The following is a 23,818-nucleotide window of genomic DNA, read 5'->3' on the forward strand; positions in this document are numbered from 1 at the left end:
AATTTACATACATTGGGCTGAAGAAAAAAATAAGAAGCACTAGGAACAAAAGAAGCTCCCCAGGTTTCAAAATCACGTTTTGCATTTAGCTCTCCAAAACAATATAGCTGGTCACATCAGATCAGACCAGACCACCCATGTAGTTATCCAGGTTTGCTGTATCATCAGTGAAAAACACTCAGTGCTTCACAAAGCTTGAACAAGCCAATAGGAAAGCCAAACCACATCTTTCTAACATTCAGTAACCTAACTTAAGGCCCACCAGGTGCCTCTATCTCCTCAGGACTAAACACTTCAGTGCTCTTTGGGATACAGATGCCCAAGCTTCTGAAAAAGACATCTGCTGTAAGAGGTCACAGCAGCTGACAGCAAGCCTCTACTGCAGGAAAAGACTTTGGCCACAGCACTTGCCCAGACAGAGATCTGGACTTATAGTCAACTTATAAACTGTCTGATCTCCCACTTTCTAGAAGAATATCTTAAATTCTAGTTGAGGGATGGAACAGACAACCCCCTCTCTCCACTCTCCACCCAACCCCCCCAGTTGAAAGCACAATACAAAGAAAGAAGAAACAGCAGGAGAGGTTTTGTTTGAATTCAACTGCTACCTTCTTCATTTATTCACAAGAATTATGCACCCAGTTCCTCTCTTCTCTCAGTCATTGTTACTTGAAACCCCTATTTTAAACATATTGGAGGTTTTGTTGAGAAGGAGGTTGCTTATTTTTCCACAGTAATGCACGTGTGGAGTTGAACTTTCAAGCAAGCAAGGTTCACATAGGGTCATTTTTGAAAGTGAGCTTCAAAAAATTTCTAACTGAGGATTTCCCTTACGGTCTTTTAATTTTACAGTACACATTGCTCATCTCCAAACTCAGCTGTGCTTGCCACAATATGTAGTCCTTATTTCAGTGAACTGGTGATGAAGTGAAGCTAATAGTAAGAGATTAGCATCACTGCAGCACCTGTTATTTTATATACTGTACTTAAAAGTATACATTTTATCTGTAGAAAAGTTCATCATTTACTCATAACTGCAGATTAGCACTATTTTGTAAGTTAAAACAGGAGAGACTGCAAAATGTCAACTTATGACAATGATACAGTACGATCAGTTTAATTTCCCATCAAATTAATATTGCAATTGTACAACTTCTTTCAGTGTACTTTTAAAAGCTTTTTTATTATTAAATTGGTCTGCCAATTGGCAAAACCCTAACTGTTGACCAGAACTCTCTTGTAGCTGTTTCTTCCAGTAATAAGAGCACTCCTCATAAATTGCTCTTTATCATGCTCTTTCAAATCAACTTGTTGCTCTTACGTAATAAAGCACTGGAAAGAATATGTTATCTTTGTAACTTTGGGAGTTTGGCATATATAATTTATTTCACTTCATTGCATTCATCTTTATTCAGGCACTCAAATCCCTTCTTACCCCCCTCCCTCTACATTCAGCTGGAACAAACCAGCAGATCCTGCAAACCAGTAGGACCTTGATGAGCCAAAGTCAACACAGAACTTGCATTCAGAACTGCTACATGCACCCAACTCCTAATTCACCAAAACACTCGAGTACGACAATGATCACACATATTCTATTACATAAAGGTGATGGCTACATCTACCCTGCCATTCACACTGGTTCCGTCCGCCAATTCACTATCTCCAAGACAAAACCAGAGCACGCTTCAGGGCACGCTCCAGCCCAAGGGACCCTTCTAAAGGGGAGTATGGGTAAGACTGCATAAGTTTTGATTCTCCACTCTAGACAGTTCTGCAATTCTCCCATGCAAGGCACTGCATCCTCAGTTGCACACTCCACCTGCCTCCACGCCACATTCCGGAGCACACGCCACAGACTCGCAGTATTAGGCTACAAAATCATCACTTTGATGGGCTGCAATACAGCTCTCACTATTTCGGATACTCTGAAATCAGAACACTAACTAGCAGCCTATTAGGGCTGCAGGAACATCCCAGCGCTCAGATGAAATTCAGATTAATTTGGGGGAGTATGACCAGTCTATTTTACAGGAGACTAATTTTCTAGAACTTTAAAATGTAGAGGCAGACCAGCCCTTGCCAATTAGCCTACCTTGATGACAGGAATTTGTCCCTATCTTGCTGTTATTACCAGTAAAGAACATCTGTAGCCTCAAGGGCTATGTCTAAAAGTTAGGCATGATCTTAAACCCAGAGATGGCTTGTGTAAGACCTCACATACAGCAGAAAACCATAGGTCTCTGGACACTGTGGGTAAGCTTTCCCAGACTTCTAACCTCATTAAAAGAAGGGAGAAAAACCTCACCACTTGGTTCTTCTTACTCTTTTGAAATAAACATAGTTATGTAATAATATATATGGTTTGGGACATACTATAATGAATTACAATTTTCAGTATTTTATTGGGAGAAAAGAAACCATACGACAGTCAAACTGTTCTCAATTGCTGGGTAAGAAATGGTCAGAATATCAGTCTCTCTGGATGCCTGGACTACACACATGCTGCTCCAAAAATAAATATTTGCTACAGTTCTTCTTGACATATGCAGCTTTAAGCTATTTGCAGTCCATGATCAGATTCTTTTGCTGTGACATTACTTATTTTCTCTGGTAGTCTTTTAGGAAGGAGCTTAACAAAAGCTTGAAACTCCAAGGAAATAATACCCGTTGTAAATACCCATACACTGTAAATTGTGTACAGAAGAGCACCCGAACATCCAAAAATCAACTCAGCTGGAATGAAGAAGTAAAGAAGCAATCTCTGGGGTTTTTTAAGTCTGCATTCTTATTCACAATGCTAAGTGCATGAAGAGGATTGGTGGCATGATCTTACAGAAGTTATGAGGTAAAGTCCCATATATTTCATTCTAGCCAGGAAACCCTCGTGTCTAAAAATGTGAATTAATAACCAGATCTCTAGTTTCCAAAGTGAGAGGAGCATTTGTACTCTTACAGAAAAATCATGAGTGAGACAGCATGAATTAAAAAAAAGAGAGAGAGAGAAGAGAAGAGAGAAAAATCAAGGAGGAGGGTGAAAAAGATGGTTTTAAAAAGTCTACAGATTAGATAAAATATGGTTTAAAATCTCTTAGATGTATTTGGGGTCATGTAATTTCTGATTTTGTGTGTATGAATTTGGCCGCTAGCACATTGTGGAAATGTAAAGCATGCTTTTTACTTTCTGCACCTGACATTATGCTTCCTGTGTACTTATTAATTTAAAAATTTGTGAAAGAACTAAAATTTACATAGTATTGTTGCTTTACAAACTTTTCTACTAATAGTGTTGATAGGTTTCAGGCAAATAAAATTTAGAATGGAAAATACATAGATTGTAATACATAACTATGCAAAAAGTTCAAATGTAAAAAATGCAAAGTACAAAAATTGGCCAAATGTTTTTATACAAAATGTATTCAAAATACTCATTAAAAGGTTAAAACACTTCAATGTTCTTAATGTAACCTTAGAAAGCAATAGAATGAGACAATATGCAGCTTTCTCATAAAATTAATAATGTATCTATCTATCTACACACATACATAATTCAGTTTCCTTTTACTTTACAATACCACAGAAAGTTATTTAATACAAAACATTTTCAGGGGACCTGGAAAAATATTTGCTTTGTGACATATAGAATTTGTTTAGTGTATTTAAGCAGTTTTAGGCAATCCAGTACTACAGGGCTCTATTATTCACCCTCATGTCATTTCTTCTTTCAGAATGAAAGAGTGATGAGGAGCCCTCAGAAAAGGAGAAACTGCCCTGTTGGTTGATGAGGGCAGTGATCCATCTTTCTGTCATATCTATGTTATTTCTGGTAGTGCTCAACCCCAGATGATTCTGCCAAAGTAATAATGGAAAAGAATATCCTGGAAATACACCAAAAATAACTGTCCGGTTTTTCATTTCTCATACACACATCCTCACGAAGACATTTCCAAAGGCAAGTAAGGCCAGCCTAGATTATATTAACATCCATAAGAAAAATGCGTTAATTTTACACATATTATAATAATCAAAACAGAATATAAATTTCATCTGATCTTTACCATGTTGCAAAGTCATGCCCTTCCTCCATGGATACAAAATATAACTGCCTTCATTTCAATTCCTAGACTGTTAACCAAAGTCAAATATTTTAGTAAGTTACACAGAATAGGTTTATTCTCCTCTGCAGAGGTATAAACTCCATTTCCTCATGTTACTTCTTTCCAATAAATCTAACTAACACTAAGGTACACAAATCTCAACTATGTAAGTGATTGAGAAGAATCAGAACAGAAAAGGGAAATCGGCCATTACCTTGTGCATATAGCTATACAGTCCTCTTAGTCCTCTTCCCTTTTCGGTTTGGGTTTTTTTTTTTTTTTTCCTTTCTTTTTGTTAGCGAGAGGTAAGAATTTGTACCATGCTCCCCTTCATGTTGCAAACTTGACAAAACTCTGCTGTTAAGCCCTGCTGTTGCTGGACTGTCTGCAGAAGCACGTACAAGAGGAGCCGTTTCCAGCAGCCCGTCGCTTTGTCCTCAGCCCTCCCAAGCTTCTGTATGATCAGCACAGGCTTTGTGGCCATACAATAGGGGTTAAACATTTCCCTGTATTTATTTAAAAGCAGAGTTAAATCTGCTTAGCTGCATGAACCTTTTAGTAAAATGATGGCCACTGTAGTAGGGTATTTTTCCATTTGTTTGTTTAAGAGTAATTGGCTTCTATCAACGAAAAGATAAAAAAAAAATATGTAGTTCCTTTTCATTACACACAGTGCATAAACAATGCAGCCAGTAAAATCAATGAAGATTTTCATCCAGATCTTACCATAGCCACAGTTTCCCCCAAAGCAGCTACCTGTGACTTGCCTCTCAACTTAGAGCTCTAGTTTCATTTTTCCTTTATGTTCATTCTAGTTCATAACTTGCCAATGGGGCAACCCTCTGGCCTCCATCAACAGTGTCCGAGAGGCAGATAGCTTTTGCAACTACTATTTGTGCTGAGTGGTGAAATTCCAGTACAAGAAAGAAAATTTCAACATATTGAGAAATAAATGAAAACATTTTAGAAGAGCTGAATGTGCTGTCCACAGTAATAAAGCCATCGATTTCACACAGCACACGAATCTCTGGAACACCTTGGCTTTCCAAGGAACTACCTTGAAGCAACATTGGTGCAGAACAGTGGCTTTTTTTCAACTCCTAAAGAAAGAAACCCTATTCAAAACTTTTCATTTCTGTTCTTCCACAAATCCAGACTTTTTTTTTTTTTTTTTTTTTGTAACTACAGTTAAAACATTTCTAACTTTAGGGGGGTTGCAGCTTTTTATAGGCAGCAGTCTAAGAATCCTGTCAGCATTTATTAGTACCAGCATTAGTGCAGAACAGTAACTTCATCTGCTCCTTTGAAACCTATTCTGTTCTCAAGGCTTATTAGAACCATGCTTTTCTTCACAAAAGCACAATCTGTACTGAAGAATTGCCAGTGAGGTTCAGTAATGACTGCATCCACCTGACCTCTTAAACTTGCCAAAATAGAACCAGAGTATCTTAACTGAGCTCTCACTTCACATATGTACCACGCTTCTAGAGCCGCAAAGGATTTAGCTGAGAAGGCTAAAAATCTCAGAAAAATAGAAGTTACAATTACAGGTGATTTATTTTTGATGTGAAGATTTACCACCAAATAATGTAGTGTTGATTAGGCAAAACCTCTGCGATTCAAAGTTATTGCTCTTTAATTGCACATTTACAACTGTATATTCTAATGACAACAGCTGACATGAAACTGTAAATAAGAAGCTACTTACATGCCACAAACATGGGCACAATATTAAACTATTACTTGTATTTAGTAACATTTAATTCTTGTAAAAGCTCAATTCCTCAAATCACTATTTTCATGGGTTTGATCATTCCTTCCAAAATGAAGTCCCAGATGAAAAAGGCAATTTTGCCAATACAGCAGCTTAACCATTTGCTCTCCTCTGCCTTTGACAGCATACGATATCAAGAAATTAGCCCAAATATAACTGATTGAACAGGTTTTTTGTGTTTAACTGGGTTTAAGCAGAAATCATTCTCTGACTTTTAGAGCTGAATGATGGAGGGGCAGGGCTTATTTTGTCATCTGATTGACCAAGCCTAATCAGAATTATTTCTGCACACTGCTTCACTACAGCTGTAGATCCATTAAACATTAAATGCTCTGGAGGCCGTCCCCCTTCAGCTTCCCACTGTGACTCCTACTTTTCAGCCGGTAGCTACTCAGCGGGCTACTCAAAACATTCAAGAAATGGAGGTGCTATATTTAACGGACAGCTCAAAACCCATAGCAAAATCTGTCACTTGACTGTCAGGATGGCAGCTATCATAATAAAACAGAGTCTTTGTGATGGAGACTTAAAAAGAAGCCTTTGAACTGGTTCTCTTACCTCCCAATACATTTTTATTAGAAGGTTTGCAGTCATAGCAGCTATTTTTTCTTCAACAGAAATAATCACGTCTGCCTCTGAAAGTGTTCACTGAGATATGCACATTTTTTGTAATCATAATATTACCCGTGGCATCTAGTTTTACATCTTATTACCATTCTAGCCTCAGGAAGCCTTTAAACTAATATAACCATTAGGAATGTCTTACTGCACAATTTACATATTAACGAAACTACTTTTTAACCTATTGAACTGTTTAAGCTCAAAAGAACTGTGATGTGCACATGTAGCGCACAATTCCTTACTTTGAGATCTGCTCATTAGAACAGATGAAAACAGATTCTGAAAAATATCTAGCAATTGTCTAATGACGCTGATTATTCATCCATCTCTTTTCCACGCATTTTTGGCTTTCCTTTCCAAATGTCCTCAACTCTTTCAGACATATGATAATACTCAGGAAAAGCCACAAATCATTTATGCTTTCTAAGGACAAAGTCATACTCCTATCAAAATTTAGCTAGTGTAATACTCAACTGAGATCTTCAAGCAGCTCAACAGCTAACCTCATTGTAGAGTTTAACCCCAGATGCTGGCCTCAGACTATGGTAGGTCAGACTGGGCAAACAGGTATGGGATCTGTAACCCTAGAAAGACAGCATAGTTCACAGGTACTCAGGAACGGGGCACAGGAAGACATAAACCCGAGACAAAAGATGCTTGTGCAGTTGGGTCAGCATGGTGAAAAAGATAGAAGGCTCACTATCATAGTACTATAATAAAATGGGCTGGTTGTTTCACCTGTTATTTTGGACACTGCATGTTTTAAAAGCTTCTGCATGCCTAACAATTACAACTGAAGTTACATAAATACTATTCTTTTTAGAGTAAAGACTTATGTATTGAAAGGTATGATTGGGTATATCATTACATCCATAAGGTCTTCTGGCATGTCCACTTGACTAGGACAGTATTTCATTTTGATGATCACATAAGGACCAAGAGTATGGGTGCTAACTAGGCAGCTGGAGGATTTTTTATTATTACTACTACTACTGTTTCTTTGTTTGAAAAGTGAGAGGGGAAATACTTCCATTTACTATATATAGCGATTTAGGGAATGCATAGCCTTGATTTAGCTTTGTTCCTTGCACGTGTTTTGATAAAGTCATCTATCATTATTTTTCATATTTTTGCATAGGCAAACTGAATTTTCTTTTTCATTTTCCAGCTTCAATTTCCTTTACTTCACCAGTAAAGTTTTCTAGGATCATAATTTTGCACGCAAAAATAAGATCTATAGAGTTTCCAGTTTCTTTATGAAAAACGCCTTTAGGATTAAGGAGTCTGAAAAGACTGTAAAGTGCAGATGACATTCAAAACCATAGCTTCACAGGCGTATCAAGATATAGATGATTACTATTAACTGTCACCTGTGTATCCCCCTCCCAAAAAGTCATTCCAAATATTTTGGTTGGGAGGTAGCTAGTAAGTTAAGTGCTGTTATGAAGTGAAAATTGTGAAGATCAGGATTCTCTGAGGATTTTAAAATTTATCTATTTACTTTAAAACATCATCGTAAACACTTCTACTGGTTTTAGCTGTTACCATTGAAATTTCATGGATTTACTTGAATTAAACACATTGCTGTTGCTTCCTCAGTAATAATTTATTCCTTTCCCCCCCTACAAACATACATAAGGATGTTCTATACCAGAATATAGCCAGTTATTCCTTACTACAGTCACCAATAGTTTATGGTAGGCAAAGCAGGTTAAGTAATTTTAAACTAGACCTGAATAACCTATTATTTTTGTTCCAAAATCATTGTAGCATGTATATCCTGATTATCATTCCTAGACTTCTCTGCCTCCTTTCTACATTTTCTTGATGTTCATTGTACCAGCCAAAGCTGGCTATCCGCCAGCTATAGAAAATCACTTATCAAACACTTTGGCGATGCAGACTCATACTGGTTCGATTTCTCTGAATCTCTTACAGGGAGAGACTTAGCTTATACGCTTTAAGTGTGGGAACAGTTTATCACAGAGAAGTTGTCAAGGAGAGTGAGGTTTCCCAGAAGTGACTCCAGCACAGCAGACTGAGAAGAGTCCCCTTCAAATAACTCAAGGTTCATTCACTTTATTATTTGACCAGCTATAGGACATACAGCTTAGTATTGCCATAGATTCAAGTACATGGGCTTTCTTTCTGCTTTCATGTCACTTTTTGATGAGGATGTTACATAATATGATTCACAGCATTAACTTTAATTATACAAAGATTTTCTCTAGTACTATTCTCCATCCTTTTTCATAAAGGAACAAATGCTTTGCCCTTCCTCTTTGTGCACAATGAGTGTCCTTGACTACTGGATACCTAAAGCAGTTTAAATACATGGGGCAGAGACGCAGAGTTAAGCGTAGGCAAATGTACACTTCCTTACCCCAGGAGGAGGAGATTTATCAGCAGCTAGAAAACCAGTTGCAGCTTCAGGAACAAAACAGATTTGCTGATGCTGCACTGCCTGTAAATAACTAGGGAAAAAGTTACTGAAACAAAAACCCTCCTAAGCACATCTAGTGCATAGCCTAAATGAATTTACATCAACTAACCAAAAAAAAAAAAAAAAAAAGATCGAACAGAATCAAGCCTGAGGGAGAAAGGGAAGAGGATAATAGAAAGAAGATGACAGCTACAAAGGGAGGTTAGAATCTTGATTCTGGTAAAAAAACCAAAACCAACCAAACAAGAAAACAAAACCAAAAAACCAACCATCCAAACAACCAAACAAAAAACCTAAAACCGTAGAATCGAGATTCTGGCATACATAGTTTTCAATCCATGCTCAAAGGGGAGGGGAAAAAAAAAAAACCCAACCAGTAAAATACAGTGAGTCTTCTTTGGTTGCAGAAATCTTTTGGGGATTCTTCAGCTGCCCAAGAATTTTCTTTTTCTTGGTAAGGCACATGATGTTTGAACTTCTGCCTGTGATACATGCACTATACCTGAGGCTGCACTACTCAAAGGGGATCTGGCTGGAACGGGGCCTCATTCCACTCCTGATGTTCCTCTGTCCAACCTCATCTGCCATCACACCTAGAAGCACCCAAATTCATCACGGTCTTAAACTTTACTTGAAGGCTTTCTAGCTATCTACTATTCTTTCTCTGTAACAGTTTGAAAGAATTTAGCAGCTCTCTCCTTGAATTGTGCCAGCATCTTGACTGACAACTTGAAACTAAGTTTATTCACCTGAAGCCCCTAAAGGGCTGTTTTCACTAGGTACACACAGAGAGTGCCTAGGACACAAAAGGACCAGGCTCCCCAAAGCACTGGCACAGCTGTGATTTTCTTGACAGGCAGAGAAGGTGCTGTACGGCAGCGCTTGCTCCTTTACACAGAGCAGGACTGGCTGTGGCTCACCCAGTCTTCAGCATTTTAACCTTAGTGGCACAGCTTCTGTAGAGAGGCAGAGACGATACTCTCTTCCCCCTGCAGTTCACATCTGAGGAACATATTCAAGTAAAAAAAGGCTCTGTTTTCCATCCCTTTGTCCTTGCTGGCCAAAGATCCTAAAACATGATGAATAAGGATTTTCCTCAAAGATAAAAGATGTGGGCTTGAATCTACTTTGAAAAGGGATGGTTTTTATCTCAAGTCTCTCCTCCAGCAAGTATTACAATGTCGTGGCTGTTTGTCGGAAAAGGCACAAATCTGTAATAATTCTCCCAGTAAGTTTCAAACTTCAGAGCTTCACTCAAAAAAACAGCACCCAGCAAGTAAAGCAGAGTCTGAATAGAAAAACAGATGGAAACACCTCCTGATTCTGTCTCAGTCTTCCTATGGCCCAGATCTTCATAGCTACACGCTGCTGGCCCCACAGTAGGACCCTCAAGGCACCACCTACATTAACAACTGGTGCGGTACAAAGTGGGAAAGGGGGGTGTTATAAACTGAGCAGCTATACTTGATACCTGTGTGCACACATGCATACCCAGACTTGGCAGAGTTGCTGTGATGTAGAAAGGCCTCATTTTGCTGTTTTGATGTATTTGCCCATTTTTAAAGGGAAAAGTTGCACATTGTACATAAATGTGTTTCTGGGCATCATTTTCCCCAAACTTTCACTTCAAACCTGGTTTCTATTTCTGAGGATAAACCATGAACAACTATGCTAATCACACACGAAACTGCCTTCAGATTTAAGTTCTTAAAACATTGCAAGTTTTCCACTATGGCAGAGCCCTTTCATACTGCATGATTAAGACTCTAAGGTCTCAATTTTAAAAAGTCTTTTTGTCACTCATCCAGTAAGCAAATTAATTATGAGGAATACTGATCTGGAAGAAATTTCAACTGTTGACCTGGAGATGAAAAAAAAAAATTCAAAAGCTTTAAACCATTCGTTCCCGCAGCCTAGTCAAAACTGCATTTGATTTTAAATCTATTTGAATAATTTGGTATTACTTACAGAAAGAGGACATTTGATATTTCTCTTTGTAATTATACTCCCAATTTCAAAGTACTGTCTCTCGATGTGCCATTCAGATCTGCACAAAGACTATATGTTATTAATATTTTGTAAGTTGTCAAATGACTTAGTTTAGCAACTATAGCCAGTGAAAGAGCCTTAAGCTGTAGCCACACAAGCAAGCATGATGGTTTCTTCACCTCTGCAACAACAGAAAATAGAACTATTTGTATTTTCTTTAAAGACAGTAAAACTATATGGCAAAAGCGGTGAATTCAACAGTAAAATCACATACAAAAAATAGTTTCAGCAAGAAAATACAGTATGCAAATACTAGCAGTGGAGGAAAAAAAGTAGTAGGATGTATAAGGCATACAAAAAGACTGAAAAGGAAGGTATGATTCCTGTAGAGATAAAGTCATTATTAAAATATTTAATATGGAATTTTTATTAAAATAATTAACATCAGATTCATTATAGCCAAATTCCCACACATCTAAACTCACAGCAGGCTCAGTTTTTGATTTGCATGCACTGCATGATTTTGTGTTCTTTACAGAAAGAGATGAAATATTCACACACATACAAAAATGGGCTTTATTACTGCTTAAAAACCCCAGAGAAGTTGTGCCCTTTATAGTTTTTTTCCTTACTTCACACATTTGTCAAATGACTTCCTACAGGCTTTAAAAAACAACAACAAAAAAAGTAGCCTAGAAGTCTCTGTAAGAACCTACCTGACCTTTGCAGAAGCCTGTTTTGCTGGTATCAAACAGCCTGATGAGCAGCAGATGCACCTCTCTTCTTTCCTAGCAGCCTGAGAAGGTGTTTGGAATAATTTCTGCACCTAAGAGGCTGGAGTTGCCAACAGTCCAGTTCAGATATTTACTATTTGCCTTCTGTACAACAAATCTGGTTTGGATCAGCCTCAGCTAGAACAACTGCAGAGACAGAGCTGGAGCAGCTGGAAAAATGGCACAACCGTAACTCTGTGACACCAACAGGTACAGCTTGTTGGATTAACTCCTGAGGCCAGGTACTCCCTCTGCAGTAACAGTCTCCTCCTTTCATTAGAAGCGTATGACACGAGTCCAAAGGTATTATTGTGGGGGACTGAAATTATTTTACTTTTCAATTGAAGGAGAAGGAATATAATTTACATAAAATTTCTATATTTAACTATAATCCATTTTAAGCACTTTTTGTTTACCAAATTGTATGCCATATATAGAATTGTAAAACAGCTACCTGTTTTACAAACTCAGTGGAGATCTCCATCCCTAGCACAGGTTTTACTTGTACAAGAGCCTGCAGCACTGGATTCCAAATGGCTACTGCCAGGAAATCAATGTGTCTCCAACAGATGGCTAAGGTAACAGAAATGTGCTGTGTTCCCCTCCAAAAGTGCAGATAACACATGCACATAACAAATGCAGCCTCAAGGTGCAAAGTTCGATGAGTTTACAACATATATAGTAATCAAATGTGATCTTAGAAAGTGAGAGGTTTGCCTTTGAGGTACTTCTACGGACATGACTAAAATTGATGTTTCATTCAGTATACTAGTATCAGCTACTATTTTGACACCCAAAGAAAATCATGGTATAGAAGGGATCTGTGAATACCCCATTACAGATTTAACATCCACTTATCACATGGTCTCCTAATTTACTTTTCCATCTGTACGGAACACCTCTCCATATTAATAAAGCCCACAGTTCCAATGAGTCACACTTGCCCTTCTCCCCAACAACCTTCACATCTTTCTCTAACTTCATTATTTACTGGAAAAGTCAGTCTTGGAAAGTTAATCAAAGCTATTTATTTCAGTTATACTATTATGGTCTGTGGATATCAATATATATTAATTCATCTTTCCTGAAAGCATACCCTGATAGACAGAGATGTTACCTCATTATCAGAGCAGGAATATTTTGGTTCAGGAGGTGTGATGGGTGAAATGCCAAGTTATGACAATCCCAAGTCTTACTGAAACTCTGCAAAACATATTTGGAAACTACCTTAGCAAATACGGCCTATTAAAAATAATGAATTAGCCTCAAAAAACTGAAAACGTTTCTTTTTCATCTTAAATAAGACACTATCCAAGTAGGCCAGCTTTTGACTTGGTACTCCCCTGTACTCAGCACTGGTGAGGCCGCACCTCGAGTCCTGTGTTCAGTTTTGGGCCCCTCACTAGAGGAAAGACATTGAGGTGCTAGAGCGTGTCCAGAGAAGGGCAACCAAGTTGGTGAGGGGCCTGGAGCACAAGTCTTATGAGGAGCGGCTGAGGGAACTGGGGCTGTTTAGTCTGGAGAAAAGGAGGCTGAGGGGAGACCTTATCGCTCTCTACAACTACCTGAAAGGAGGTTGTAGCGAGGTGGGTGCTGGTCTCTTCTATCAAGTGACCAGTGACAGGATGAGAGGAAATGGCCTCAAGTTGCGCCAGGGGAGGTTTAGGTTGGATATTAGGAAAAATTTTTTTACTGAAAGGGTTGCCAGGTATTGGAAGAGGCTGCCCAGGGAAGTGGTGGAGTCACCATCCCTGGAGGTGTTCAAAGAACATGTAGACAACGCACTTCAGGACATGGTTTAGTGGGCATGGTGGTGTTGGGTTGATGGTTGGACTTGATGATCTTGGAGGTCTTTTCCAACCTAAACGATTCTATGATTCTAAATAAGCTTTTAGTAATTCTTTTCTACAAATACAGAAATAAAGATCTGTTTTCAGTTTGCTAAGCTTTAGGGCTTTTTGCTTGAAAATATACTTAAACCTAAAACTAGCCAGTTTAAATATTAATTATTTTAGCTACTATTTAATTTTTCTTTGAAGAACAGTAAAGTTTATTATGAAGAACATAAAAGCAATAAATACCTAAAGGATGATTATGTAAAAGTAAAGATTGGGGACTTGAAGACATACTATAGTAACTCAGTAAATAAAATCAAAAGTATATTTCATTCCAGTGTTGCCGTGGAACTGTTTTCCAAGTGCAAATCAGACTTTTTTTTTTTTTTCTGCCGTTGCCACAGTGTTGTAGTCTGTCTAGGATAATCCATCAGCACAGGCAGTGTCAGTATGCATGCACAGTTCTTCCTCACCAGAAAAATAATAATATTTGGGCAAGGACCACAAGTAGCAAACAACTTTAAAAACATACTTTTACTCTCAAAATGCTACGAACGGCAAGACATGAAGTGTCTACTATTGACAAAGCCAAATCCAATATGGGAACTGGCATTCAAACAGTTTAAAGGAAGAAAAAAAAATAGCATAAGAAAAAAAATAGCCACTGCAGGTTCCTTAAAAGGATTTATAGGCATATATCGATTGAGGTTAACACCAAGTGCTACAACTCACTTTGAAATACAGAGATAGCTTTTAAAACACACAGCAAGTTAAAGCTGTCACGTTATTAATGTTTAATGTTATTTTGACTTTAAACACTGACAAGACGTCTATTTTATCAAAATAAAAAAATGCATTAAAGAACATCTGAACTTTTTTGAGATAGAGATTCAAGTTCAAAGCATGCAGTGCAAAACTTTCAGCTTCCAGCTCTTGAGGACATTTGAAAAATTGTGCCTTCATGACAGTTACAACACTACCAAGTCAATGAAGATATCTGCATTAAAAAAAAAATGCGTAAGTCAAAATCAAAACATTTTTTATAAAAACAATCTTGAGATAATAATGACAGCTTTCGATAACTTAAGAATGTCATTCTGGTTTTATGTTTAAAGTGAAGGAGAACTAATGTACTGAAACCTCATGCTGAGAGCAGTTCTGTTAAAACAGCTCACACTATTCAGCCAGCCTTACAGAGGCCTGACCTCCTCAATGTAACCAGATAAATGATGCTGAACTTGGATTAACTTAGGTGACATCAAACAGCAGAGTAACAGTATCTGTCAGTTGAAGAAAACGTGTGTTCCCTCATCCCTCCTGTGTTAATTATGTAAGTTAATATAATTCAGACGCGCACATATAAAGTGAAGTCCAAGTACCTTCATTTATTTGGAAAATGAAAATTAAAAAAAATATCTAATATAGATTTAAATATAAGACTATTTTACAGAGTATCCTACAAGCTTCACACCACCGCTTAACATGGCACAGTCAAATGGCAGCTCTTATTTTTACACATCCTATTGAGAGCTGAAATGACTTAGGGCTACAGAGCAGCAGCAGATGATGTAGTCTAGTATGACAATTATACAAGCTTCAAAAGACAAAAGACTTAGGTGATGACAAGATCACGGTAACAGATACTAGTCCTTCACTCTGTTCTGCATGGTCCTGCCAGGCTCTGCTTTCTGTCTCCCTCTCACTCTGCAGCTACCAGGACTCCACACCCTCTCCCCAACCCGATTCTTCTGACCCTAGTTCCCAATCCACTGTCCAAACCAGGCAGTTATTTTTAAATATCAGCAGCGGCCAGAATCTCCATGTGTAAGTCATGCGCCTTTTTTAGCAAACACTGCAACGTACCTGTGTTAGGAGTGCTTTCTGCTAAATGTATCCGACAGTCTAAATCAGCCTCCCATTCAAATAAACTCTGCTGCATTCACTGAAATCACTGTGGAGTACATACTTGCACTTTTTACACATCAGAGGCAAGCAACAAATGCATCTGGATTTATGCTGCTGCTTCAGGCACCTGGGTATCGAAACACTGGAAAAAGAGCTAGACTGACTAACTGATAACAATACAGTCTGCAGTGCTGTGTAAAATGACAGTAAGATATTTTCATTTTGCACCAAGTACATATATTGATAACACCTGTCAAAGCTACAGGGCATCAAATTAATTTTCACCACCTGTTGAGAAGGTGAGCAATCCACAGAAACCACCTGGCTTCTCTAATAAGCAGCAAAACTTAAGATAATGAAGAAAATAAACCCCCTATTTCTTCCCTTACAACACCTAGGGATTGCTTTTGCCCCAAGAGGAGGGGCAAGGAATGCTAACAAATCAAACTTCGACTAGAGATGATTTTGATCTTGGCTACAAGGCTGGAAAACCCAACGTGTTTTTGCGAGCTGGCAGGTGATTAAAGCTGCCAAGCTCTGTGCTCTCCTGAAGGGCAGCAGGAACTGGGGTTTTGTGTGCTGCAAACCCCCACTGACTGGCAGGAAAAGAGCTGACAGAGCATCCGCCAGCGCCACAATGACGGTGCTGTCACTAAGCCTGGAAGCTGGGGGTTCAGCAATGCTGCAAAAACTAACTCCTAGAGATGAGAGTGAGAAAAAGACCCATAAGACTATCAGTAGGTATCTGAAAATAGAGGAGTCAAGTCATCCATGCTAGAAGCGATCGAGAATTCAGTCCTAAGGAACGGGGGAGTTTCTGCAAAGTGTTTCTCCAGAAGATTGTGATATTTAACGCTGGGAGTGCCTGTCGGTTCTTATGTGCGCTTCCCCCACCATCCAATTCCATATACATTTCATAAACAGCATATGGCAGGAACAACTGTTATCTTTAAGCTGATCTCTATGCCCATATCAATAATTAAATCAAATTTTCCAGCAGCAATTTCATCCCTGCCCCTTATATAAGCAGATGATTATTACATCAACTTCAGCGTGCCTTATCATATGATTATAACGCACATGTATTACGAGACTAAAGCTCCATCACACTTGCAAATTTATTCTAACGTTTCTATGTTCTAAAGTTGAGTGCTTGATTTTGAAGGTTTTCTGATTTCTTTAAACAAGACCTTCACACCAGATTTTCAGAGAAATTTTTGGAGATAGAAATTCTATCAGAAGGCATCATTATAAATCATGACATAGCTTAAAAGCAGAGTTGGGAACTTTAGGTCTGTTACAAGTGATCTAAACACTGACCTTACCTCCACACGAGTGATCTAAACAGAAGAGACATCAAAAAGTGAACTTCTCTTTGCAAAACACCACCAGTGGAAAAGGCAACTTATGCTTTTGCAGTGGATTACACAGCAGTAGAGAGATGACCCCAAAATTTGGGGGTCAACCTTTGAAGCTGTGTAATGGATACTGTTCAGAAGCACATTTCAGCCTAGATGAACTTTTTGTACATCTATGTCGCATCTCTTCTTATACTGCTACTCCTTAACCTTGTCTCACGCTCTCTGCTAATCAAACTTCAGCTTTTCCAGTTCCTTAGGGTTTCTCCTGGTATCTCCTCTCTTACCAGCTCTTGCTCTTACCTACTCCACTCACCCTTTCTGTCCTCCAAATCCATGTGCATAAACAAGCTTCCAGTCCTTTAGGCCAATCCTTTTCTCCCCATCCCTCAACTTCACAGGCCTAATCTCTTTGCCAAATCAGTCACATCGAACACATGCGTACTGCTCACAGAAAAGGTATGTGCAGGATCTTAAGCACCAAGCTTCTCGACCATCCATACTGTTTGGTCCCTTCAGCTAACTTTCTAAAATATTACCTCACTTTGGGGCTGTTGCCAATGGACAGCATTCATAAGACATCATTACTTCTATTTCATTCAACAGGGCTCCAGCACCATCCTATGCAGCTCCTGTCACATATATGCTCTTATGTTCCCCCAGACACACAACATACATAACCAAGTCCATACTACAAAAAAAGAAGATCCTGCTGAGCTGCAGCAGAGTCCTGCTGAGCTGCAGCAGAGTCCTGACATTATACCAGACACTTTGAACTGAACCTTCCAAAACCAGCAACTGACTTAAGGCACAGGATTACCATGCAGGACTTGGAGGAGACCCAGCACCAAATGTGACACGGTATGGAAGTGGCCAGGCTACAAGAGGATGCAGCCCTTACCAGTGCTGAGTCAGCCACTCTACCCTGATTGCCTACCAGGCAAGGGCCTCCTTCTTGCCTAGCAATTCCCAGTCCCAGTTTCATTAGCTCCACAGCTCCTCACAGACTCTGGGCCTATCCATTCACCCCCTTGCTGACTCTCCTTGCTCCTCCACGTTACCAGTTATTCATCCCTCTAAATTACTGACAAGCAACATTATTAACCAAAGAGAAAACTTCCTTTCCCCCCTAAACCACCAGTTCTTTTGCCAAGCCCCAGACTTGGCCAACCCCCAATAGCTTATTACTGTAATTACAAAGAAAGCCTTTTCAGACACCTGCAGGTATCATCTGGGATGCACTCAGTGTAGATACAGTATTTGTTACAGCTTATGCATTGCTACTGAAAATGGACAAGCTGAAATTTATTTAAGGTTCTTTAACTCAGCCAGTAATAAACAAATGTTCACAGATATGGTAAAATACCGATCTTTGACAGAAAGGGAAAGGTTTCTAAATAAAATCTGTCTTTTTTTTCTTTTTTTAAATAACTTCAAGTCTGTCATCATCTTCAGAAGTGGCTGAATTACTCTGGCTGAAGTTTTTCAAATAAATTTAGCTTGCGGCAAACACTAGTGTCAAACAGCTTTAAAACCAGATAGCACTAACAATCCCTCCCTCAATAATAAAGGGTAAGATATGATCAACTGTTACAAGTTATATTTATTTCATGCAATTTGATATCACTGTGCCTGTATGAATTAAAATAACTCAAAACAGGAATCAACATAACAAAAACTAGTCTCCAGGTTTGAACAGAGCTCTAATTTTAGCTCGGCGTTGCGTAACAGTTTCTTCAGGTATAATTTTCTGCAAAGTGTTGCAAAAAACCCAGTGTTTGTTTTCTGCAAAGTATTAAAGTAAGAAAGTTGTTCTCAACTACTTTTAAAACCCACTGGAGGAAAGCACGCATCCAGAACTGGTGCAGCACAAAGCTTACTCAGATGGCTGAGCGGCGTCTCCGCTGCTCAGAGCGATACTTGACTTTCGGCTCAGTGTTCCCACGTTCTTAGGAGCCTAGCTTGGATTCAGGACTGCAGCAAGCATAAGCATCAAGCAGCAGATTATCCTTTACTGTATACATATATGTCAACCACTAAAAAGACTGGGGAAGCAGCTGGGATCCTTAGAGCCTGAACTTAGAAGCTGCTAACTGCACCCCCGGGCCCTGGCAGCCTGCACTGCAAGGCACAGACCCTCGTGAGAAGCCCAGCACCAAGGAACAACCCTGAGCAGCTAAAGGAGATCTCCTTTCCTGTCTGTAACATAACAGTGCCAGTAAGAAGAGCTTTGAATTCAAAAGCAGCACACTGGAAATAAAATTAGCTCAAAGCGCTGGATCGTGACTTGGCATCAAATCACTGCACCATCCTACATGATTCACCAAATCGAGAACTCCCAAGTGGCTGACCTTAACAAAAGCAAACCTCCACCATATACCTACAGTATGATATTTTTAAGGGTAAGGAACTCTGCAATACACACTGTTCAGCACAACCATACAAGTCAGACTGTTGTGCACATGCTGTGTGCGCTCATTTTACATTACATGAAATAGATCAATAATTAGAAACAAAAGTATATGATTCTTTCAATTATGCAATAAGCCTTTGAAAAAGGCACTTGAATATTTGATGGTTTAAGCATGGTGGGTGGAGATTTGTATTTTAAATAAGTGTTGCTAAATTTCTCCCCCACCCCGGCTCAATTTCTGGTTTTGATTACATTTTGAGAAAAAAAACTACATTAACTTTTTAACCCAGATGGAGCAGTTAATAGTTAGAGAAACTAAAAACAGTAGCAAATTCCCAATATGGGGGCTAAGAACCCACTCTAGATAAAGCAGCACCTCAATCCAAACAAAAACTTTTCCATTTTAAAACATTAACGCCCTAAAAGAGAACACTAAGTGACTGCATGCTTTAAAACTGATGCTTCAGCTTTCACACTAAGCATACAAAAGGTTTTTCACAATAAGAAGCCAAAACCCCAAAATTAAAAAAGCTCTGAGTGCGAGGACAAGACACACTGACTGCTGATTCAAGTTCTCTCGTTCAGAAGTGTAAGAGTTTTAAAAGTCACATGTCCAGTCCTGCACAGACCCTCCCATTTTCTTGGTTTGTTTTGCTTTCTAATCCTTCTGCCAGCTTGCCTTCTCTGCAGAGATACCTTTCTGCACCTGCTCATGGACCACACTGGCACAAACCCCTTGTGTAAAGTGTTGGATTCAAACCAAGTGACTGGGGGAAGAAGGCCTTTCAGGGATTTTGTGTGGACAGTTTCCTCCATCAGCCAGCTGCAGATTACACACCAGGACTAAGACTACATGAGCGAGCTTGAGTAATTCATACGAAGTGAATTGCTGCACGTGCAAATATATTCCACCTAATGCATTCTTATAATGAATTGTTTAATCAATGTAATAAGCAGAAAGGATTAAAATATTTTTAATGTTAACCCTTTTAAAAGGCCTGTATATACACCATTTTCACCAAGTATAAAGTCATTTTTTCTAGCTCTCAAATATCACTGACAGATGCTAAACTCCTAAATGCACAAACAATATATTAAAGCAAGCATTTGATCATATTTATTGCTGCAATAGCTTACAATAATTGTCTTTTTCTACTCCATGAAGAGATATTATGAAGAATTCTACTGCATTAAAAAAATTAGTGAACTCTTTTTGAGTAGTTTATGGTGATGAAAATCACACTGTTGACAGCTTAAAAATAGTAGGAAGAGACCCCTCAAAATTAATGGAATTAACAGAATAAAGCCATATAGGTCTCAAATCCAATCATTAGACAGATACTCTGAGGAAGTCTCTTAAAATATTTATTAAATATTGAAATCAGCCAAGGTTTTGGAGGTTGCTATGGCCTATTTAAAAACTACTGTTCAGGAACAGTGTGGCCAGCAGGAACAGGGAGGTGGTTGTTCCCCTGTACTCGGCACTGGTGAGGCCACACCTCGAGTCCTGTGTTCAGTTTTGGGCCCCTCACTACAGGAAAGACATTGAGGTGCTAGAGCGTGTCCAGAGAAGGGCAACCAAGTTGGTGAGGGGCCTGGAGCACAAGTCTTATGAGGAGCGGCTGAGGGAACTGGGGTTGTTCAGTCTAGAAAAGAGGAGGCTGAGGGGAGACCTTATCGCTCTCTACAACTACCTGAAAGGGGGTTGTAGTGAGGTGGGTGTTGGTCTCTTCTGTCAGGTGGCTGGAGATAGGACAAGAGGAAATGGCCTCAAGTTGAGGCAAGGGAGGTTTAGGTTAGATATTAGGAAAAATTTTTTTACTGAGAGGGTTGTCAAACATTGGAATGGGCTGCCCAGGGAAGTGGTTGATTCACCATCCCTGGAGGTATTCAAAAAGCGAGCGGACAGGGTACTCCAGGGCATGGTTTAGGGGGCATGGTTAATGGTTGGACTCAATGATCCTGAAGGTCTTTTCCAACTGAAATGATTCTATGATTCTATGAATACTTGCATCGAACTACCCATCATCCTATCTGGTTTCACAAAGTATCTGCTGAAATAAAGATATTTACTTTAAGAATGTTAAATAATTAGAAAATGCAAAACTATTTATTTATTGACATTTAAACAACCAAACTGAAAAGCAATATGGAAATGCAGAGAACAGACAACAGTAATCTGCTTTCCTTTAGAATCTGCACTTTTAGAAGGGGAACTAAGTATTGTGTTTCACAGGATGCTCATTTGAGATGAAGCTTCTTAGTCAAGTATTAGTGGTTTGAACAGGAAGATGGCCTTTAAGTAAAAAAAAAAAAAAAAAAAAAAACCCTACTACATCATTTCTTGCATTTTTCACTTTTCTGTATTATCCTTCTCTAGTGACATCTGAAGAATATTGGTACCACCCAGTGTAAATTCATCCTAAGAAAAATGTGAAAAAGCAAAATACTTGTAGAGTTTTTACTAGAGAAAATATTCTGTGTAAAAATGAAACAGGGTATGCTTCTCTTTACATCTTGACTGAATTCTTCTTTTCACTCTGCTCAAAAAATAATTTATGGATCCAGTGCTAGAAGGCAGCACAGCATCAAAGCTCCTTGAGTGGTCATCTGGGGGAATTTAATTTACAATTGTCAAACAACATCTGACAATTGACTAGATATCACTGATTGCTAGAAAGTATAATAAACTGAATTACAATCCTGTTGTAGGCAGAAAGAATATAATTGAAGATACAGCCAGCTAATGAAAAAAAAGAGGCCTTCTAAAGCAAGACATGCTAGCAGGGCATAGAGAGATCAAGTCAAATTTAACAGCTATTAAATCAATAGAAAATGATGTCAGGAAAGCATAGAATTTTTAATACAGCACATTCTCACAAATAATGATCAACTGGGAATCATTATCTGAAATGGAAGTTATTGTCATCACTCTCCTTCACACTAAAAAATGCTGAAACCAGCACTCAGATGCCATGGGTGCTTTTCTTCCCTGCATCAGAAAATAAGTAAATAAAGAAAAAATTTACAGCATTTCACATTACATCACTTAGCAGAGTACAGCAAGAAAAAAAAAATATACTTAGGCTCCAACAGTGATGCAAGTCTATTGAAATCGTGCCAGTTAAAAATATCAACCTTTACGTTCGGGTTTCACTAAGACAGACACCAAAGATGTTCCCAAGGCTGTATTTATGCCTTGCATCATCTGTCTGGCGATACACAAAAGCCTTTCCAAGGTCTTTATTGTTAGGGCCAAGAAGTTAAATGAGGCAACACACTTACCAAGAGAAGGCAAATCAGAGACAAACTCGAGAACTTTCTCAAGCTGACTTAATACTTTAAATGAAACATACCATTAACAAATATTTCACCTTTTCACAGCAGTGTTTGTACTTGCAGAAAATGTTTCTCTGCATTCTGAAATTAAACCTAGAAAAGCCTCACTTGAAATCATCCCGCTTCAGTACTCTATGAATCACCCCCGATGCACCCTTGCTCTTTACAGTCCACTCACTGCCGTACCACACTGACGTGCCACCCTTAGGATTACAAAGGACATTCCAACAAAGAGGGATCACCCACTGTTTTCTATAAATCATCTTGAACCTCACTGATTATTTTAACAAAGGTAGTTCAGATACATGTGCATCTCTGGCTGCCTTGCACAGAGAAAAGGAAGAATCTGAAACAATGACAATATTACACCCTAAAATTCCATAGAGAACAATAATGACAACTTATTGTAATAGGCTGAAAATGATAAAGTCATTTAGTTTTCCCTAACAAGTAGCATATGAAATGCAGGAGAGGAAAAAAAAAAAAAAGGATATTTTTTAGTTGCTCATTATTATTTTACTGAAGAAATTAGGATGCTTATCAAGTACACTAAGCATGGCCCAAAACACTGACGTTATACAGAAGCATAACAAGACACTTCTCTTGATTCAGGAGAGATTAAGCAAGACGAAAACATGAAAGGAAGTGATAAGAATCCCTGCTGAGCCTGACACCCAAGTTCTGCTTTCCATGTCTTTCCATACTTCAATAAACATGAAATGAAAGTTTTACATTTCTGTAAGGCAAAAAAGCCCACCCTGAAACACCACACCTTTTTCTCTAATTTAAAAGTATTCCACTGTTCAACCTTCAATTACAAATGCATATTTTGAAGTTTTCTACCACACATTCCAACTGCTTTTCTCCATCTAAAGCAAACCTTTCCTTCTTGGAGCTTTTAGTTTCTTAGACCTGGTAGCTTGAACAAAAAAACATTACATTGCAACTACTGCTCTTAAAGCTAAATAGAATGGGTAAATCTAGACAAACTTATCCTTTGGTCTGAACTGCAAAAAGCAGCTGGGTTTTCTCTCTCTCCTGATTCCATCTAGGCAAACATTCAACCAAGCATTTAACCAGGACTTTGGACTTGACTGAAATTTAAGACCCTAAATTCCGAGAAGCAGTCCAGATGAAAAGCTTCTGTCCCAGATTTCAGGCAACTACTTCCCTAGGAGGGGAAGAGTCTTCTACTTCACATGCCTAGTGAGGTTATCATTTTAGTTTGAGTTGGCGTTGGACAATGGGATGGCAGGTAGTCATTTGGGATC

The 23,818-nt window shown here is 38.7% G+C and overlaps 1 protein-coding gene across 32 annotated transcripts in view; it reads right to left on the minus strand.

Annotated features, from left to right (window-relative positions):
* The window catches only part of NRCAM (neuronal cell adhesion molecule), a 167,605-nt gene that overhangs the window by 111,016 nt on the left and 32,771 nt on the right, over positions 1-23,818 (minus strand). For 2 of the 32 annotated variants that reach the window (XM_052789304.1, XM_052789307.1), the window contains exon 1: positions 4,312-4,570. The exons of 29 other annotated variants lie outside the window; for them this stretch is intronic. The gene's annotated coding sequence lies outside the window, so the exon portion shown is untranslated. Of the gene's footprint in view, positions 1-4,311; positions 4,571-23,818 lie in introns of those variants that run through there. One more of the 32 variants, XM_052789347.1, reaches the window with a different exon arrangement.

Source organism: Harpia harpyja, chromosome 6 (genome assembly GCF_026419915.1).
Source record: "Harpia harpyja isolate bHarHar1 chromosome 6, bHarHar1 primary haplotype, whole genome shotgun sequence".
Classification (NCBI taxonomy): Eukaryota; Metazoa; Chordata; class Aves; order Accipitriformes; family Accipitridae; genus Harpia; species Harpia harpyja.